At 41.6% G+C, this 5,000-nt stretch overlaps 1 pseudogene; it reads left to right on the top strand.

Moving 5' to 3' along the window:
- The first annotated feature begins 1,958 nt into the window (after window positions 1-1,958).
- Window positions 1,959-5,000, top strand: part of LOC138008647 (uncharacterized) — a 3,511-nt pseudogene continuing 469 nt past the window's right edge.

Genomic DNA, 5,000 nt, shown 5'->3' with positions numbered 1-5,000 from the left:
ATCCTGAACGTGAAATCCGCGATCAGCCATAATCAGGTCATGTTCATCAAGCAAATCAACAAAATATATATTGCTAGTACTAATCAGCCTTACTTGCACTCGAGGACTGAATTGCGAAGGGCGTGGCTCACAACATTGGGCTGAAAGCATACAAAGGCGCCTCTGGCTGCCGCTATACAGTCCATGTTTGATGTCAGAGCACAGCACCACAGCTAGATGTTAATTAGCTGTGAGTCGATTTTGATGAGGGAGGAAAACCGGAGAACCTGGAGAAAAACCCTCAAGTCAAGTTGAGATCGACTGAAACTCAGCCCACATGCTGGCCGAGGCCAGAATTGAACCCCAGCTCGCAGTGGTGGGAGGCCCGATAGATAACCACTAAGCCACCCTGACTCCCAAGAACTGTTTTTGACAATCTCTTCGTCAGATGTACTTCTTGCATACAAGCTACTCACAAATGTAATCCAAACATTTAGGGAAATTCCTACAAAACCTTTGAATGTTTTGTGGGACTTGTATTCAGAATAAAGTTCACTTTGTTTCTCAAGGTCTTAAGAAGACTGGCATTTTATTTCTGTGCAGTCTATTATGCATCTTATGTTTTGAAACTCGCCCTTAAAAACTTCAGGTAGATTTTGTTTAATCTACGAGATCACACTCTTATAAACCAAGTCTTAAACGGGTTAAAAAACACAAGACTCATCAATCGGTTGCAAACTTCTGGCGCAGCCAACATCTTTTCTTTTCCTGCCATAAAAGGAAATCTATCTTCAACATTAGTAGAATCAGTATTATCACGTACAAAACTGAAATAAGTTAACTTTGAGGCATTAGGCTCAACATTTTTCCAGAATTGTAATAAAGTTACATAGTCTGGTAATCCAGTATAAAATTTTATATCTTCATCACTACTTGAAAATCTTTCCAGACGAAACTTGGAAATCCTCTCCTTTGCTTTAAATTCTTGTAATTCTTGAAGCAGCCTTCCATGTTCCATCTTTATTTCTTCTATCGACTTGTCAAGTGTTGTTGGACCAAACACAACAGAGTCGTTTCGGAAAGCTTCTGCAATCCTTTTCTGGTCTTTATTTTCACGAGCACTCTCCGCTCTTGTTATCCCTTCAGATTTCTCATCTCAGCTTTGACCTTTTCGCTCTGCAAAGCAATCCTTCATCCACTTTTGTCCAAGGAAAGACCAATGGTACCCTTCCCAGTTTTAAGTCTTGTCTATGGCCAATCAGGCTCTGTTTAAAATCTGTCGGTAATAAGTGTTCAGAACAACAGAACTTGTTTCCTACCGTGGCAAAGAAGGCATCACCTCTTTTCTTACGAATTTCCCACTTCTTCAGTTGTTGTGCAATGGAAACGTTTGAAACGATAAGTCGGGTCAGTTTTCACTTCAGTTATTACATTTTGCAGCTGCACAACATTTGTAACCAATTTTTTTCTCCTTGCTAACAATTTGCACGGCTGAAGTAGCTTTAAATTTGCCCACGACCCTCCTCTTGTTTGTTTTGTCCGACATTTTTCATGCTGTGAGGGCTATTAAGCCTCACTTGCATGCAACTTTTTTCCGGAATTGGAGTATTCCCCATCTCCGTCTGCCTTGTCGTGGATTTCCTTCTTGTTAAAACAAGGACGCAATAGCTTCTCATCGCTCGAGTCTATTTCATCCCTGGCCAGTGAGACTCCTTACAGAGCTATGTTGAGTATCGACATGATCCCCTCAGGCGGATTTGCCCAGGAATTTCCAGGACAGGTGTTGATGGCTACCAGCATCTCAAGATTATGATGCTGAAATGACTAAATGAGAGCAACTTGAGTCTATCCATGTCGTACGTTCTGTTCAGGTCCACCATCTGCAACACTGGCTGGAATAGGCACTCCAGATTCTTCGACAACTGGTGAGGACTGAAAAATGGAATCTTCTACTGCCATGTACACTTGGCCCTAGTAAAATGATTCCAAGGAAACTTCAGGAATGGCTGGTACAAGGGTTACACTTGGGAGTTACATGTAATAGGCAGAAACCGTGATCGAGCACTGTTGGACGAGATTCAGCAGAGCCTGTTACCATTACACGTCTCTCCCTCCCAAGACTCACGACTGGTAATCCTGGCTCACCAACATTCATAAAGTGTTTATCGTCCTCCATCACCAGACAAATGTATTTCAGCTGGGCAGCACAGTAGTGGCTATCGAGATGGTCGTGCCGAAGTTGCCGTGTCTGCACTTGGAATCACACATTAAAGCCTGTATACTGTGTGGCTGTCTTGGAACTGGGAATTGATATCGCATCCACATTTCTGAGGGAATTGGAATACCATCTGCAAGTCTTCATCTTATCTTTCCAATCAGGTCGGGAACACTACAAGCCACTGGCATGTACCCAATGTTACCATGACGCCTCTCTTGGGCTGATGGAAACAATTAGTGCAGTATACGGATGTTCACCATAAGACAGCGCCTCCCCTGTATAGGGTGGATCAAGGCTCTTAACTCCACTGCTGATTTGGATTGACTTCCCATTGATGATTACATGTCTGTGAACAGGAATGTACACAGACTTCAAAGACGAGTCAGCCTCTTCTTTAAGTGCAGTGGTCTCAATCTTATGTGTTTCCTTCTGGAGTTATAAGAAGAACAGTTTTGCATGACCTGGCGTATCTTGATTACAGTTCAACTTCCCGTTTCTGATTCCTTTCTTGAAGTGGTTTCTGGGAGTTGTTCTTCTAATTTGTGAATCACTTGAGAAATGTTTAATGACCTCCGAATCCCATAGATAGCAGCACTTAACTTTCTGTATGGAGTACCCTTGTTGGAACTCGGAGGTTCTTGCTAGTTTAAATTCACCAATTTGTGCAAAAAATACTTGTAACTTGGCTTTTCTTTTGTCGTTTTGTTACCTCATTCCGCTTGAGAAGGCTTCGTCTCTTCTGCTTTCTTAAAGAAGTTTAAGGCCTCCAAATGTATCTCGAATTGCTATGCCCTTAAAGTGGTACTATGATCAAAAAATCATTTCCTGTTTTTTCTTCAGATTTTGAAAGCATGTTTGCTTATCACCTAACTGGCAAAATTTTGCGCTTTGAGTTTTATCCAAAGGCTGTTCGTTTTGAGTGTAAGTTCTGGATTTCATGGTCCACCATTACCCACGTTCAAAACTGGCCGATTGGACCTCAGAGGGTTGGATCTAGAGAAAATAACGTCATTTACTCACTAGCTTAAAATTGCAGTGTGTAAACGCAATTTATTATATATGCAAAACACGGGTTTAAAAGTCTGAAAGCCTGAAACTCCCGTGCTGCATATTAATTTGGCTATGTACACACGCATTGCATTCTTAAACCAGCGAGTCTTTGATGTCATTTTCTCCTCGACCCAGCTCTCTCAAGATTTTAAAGTTAGTAATGGTGGACCAATACATAAGAAAATTCCAGTTAAAATAAACAGGTGTCTTTCTAAAATCAGAACTTAAAGCTTGGGTCAGTTAGTGTTTAGCATGAGAACCCTCAAGCCTTAGCAAGTGGTTCTTTCCAGCGGCCATGGGTACACGAAAGTTACCCGATTACGTAATATAATACAATACAAGCGTTGATGGATCGGGCAGTACGATGCTTCAGAGACCTTGGCAAACGAATGTAACATATCATTCACACGTCACCGCTTGACAGATTTTGTCGAATGATAAGAAATTCGATTCTCAATTTTCACAGCAGATAACTCTTCACTGCTGGACACTGTACCAGTTAGTTACTTTGGTCTGTACTAAATAAAGATACTATTAACAGTCATATTGACCACCGGGAGCGAAAGAAGAGCATAGTAATGAAAATAGGGAATTAGCGCTTGTGTTTTTAACTTACGTGAATAAAAGGGAGTATTTGAATAAAAGAGCCAGCAAAGTTTGTTTTCATTCTCTGGTTTTAATTTGTGAGCAGGCTTTTTCCAAATGAAAGTCCCGCTTTTGTTAGCAAAAAAAGCGTTTGATCGCAGCTTAATTCTCTTTCGACATGCTCCGCATTATGGGATAATTATACATACCTCCTAAGTAACTAACAGGCCAGCGGTCACACTTTAAAGTCATTCAAATGCAAATTACTGGATGGTATATAATCCCAGGAGAGGACACAAATAATCAGTTCTTCCTTTCGTTCTTTCAGGTCAGGGAGTCGCGGTTATATTCACTCTTTGTGTTTATTTGTGGTTTATCTCTAGACTGTTGCCCTTTATTGTGCTGTTTAATTTTGGTTGTCTCTGTTTATAGAGTTTTGGAGGAAATTTTGAGAGCTGGAGTTTTTACTTGTATTATCAACCAGTGCCCACGTGGAGCGAAGTTCACACCATGGCTTCTATCACAGGAAATATTTCTTTACAAGATAACCGAACCGGTGATTCCTTAACGGTTGACCCGACCGTTGTCCACAGCGAAGTCGCTAATGCCCTAGACGAGTTTCCTCAGGATGACCATTTTGAATTTTATATCGACGAGCTCAAGGATCAGCTCGTTATCGACCACATTATGCAGTCCTTGAATGCTTTAAACGAGAAACTTGTTGGCCTCGGTGGTGTCGCTTCTCTTCCCGAATCGGGAAATACAGCTGCTAATCGGACACAGTCGATCATGTTTTTTCTCATGATGCTGTTTTTGACCCAACGGCGGTTATTTCGACTGAGCAAACTTCGGCGTCCACATCGGGAGCCGACGGTACAAAACAGCTTGACTCAAGCGTGTTTTTACCCTCGGTGTTTGAGGAGAAGGAGAGCTTCGGTTCTGACGTGGCTGATGTTATTGCTCAGTGAGTGAACGATGCGTGTTCCAAAAAACCATTGGAATCAAAGTTTAAGGAGTTACGAGATAAATACAAGACTCTGCAAAATTGCAAATTCATGTGTGTCCCTAAGGTGAACCTTGAACTTTGGCATGATCTGCCAAGACATACAAAGTCTAAAGATCTCGGGATACAGGAAGTTCAGAAGAACATAGTTAAATCAGCTCAACC

The sequence above is a fragment of the Montipora foliosa genome, chromosome 6, assembly GCF_036669935.1.
Source record: "Montipora foliosa isolate CH-2021 chromosome 6, ASM3666993v2, whole genome shotgun sequence".
Taxonomy (NCBI): domain Eukaryota; kingdom Metazoa; phylum Cnidaria; class Anthozoa; order Scleractinia; family Acroporidae; genus Montipora; species Montipora foliosa.
This window is presented reverse-complemented; position numbering and strand designations above follow the sequence as displayed.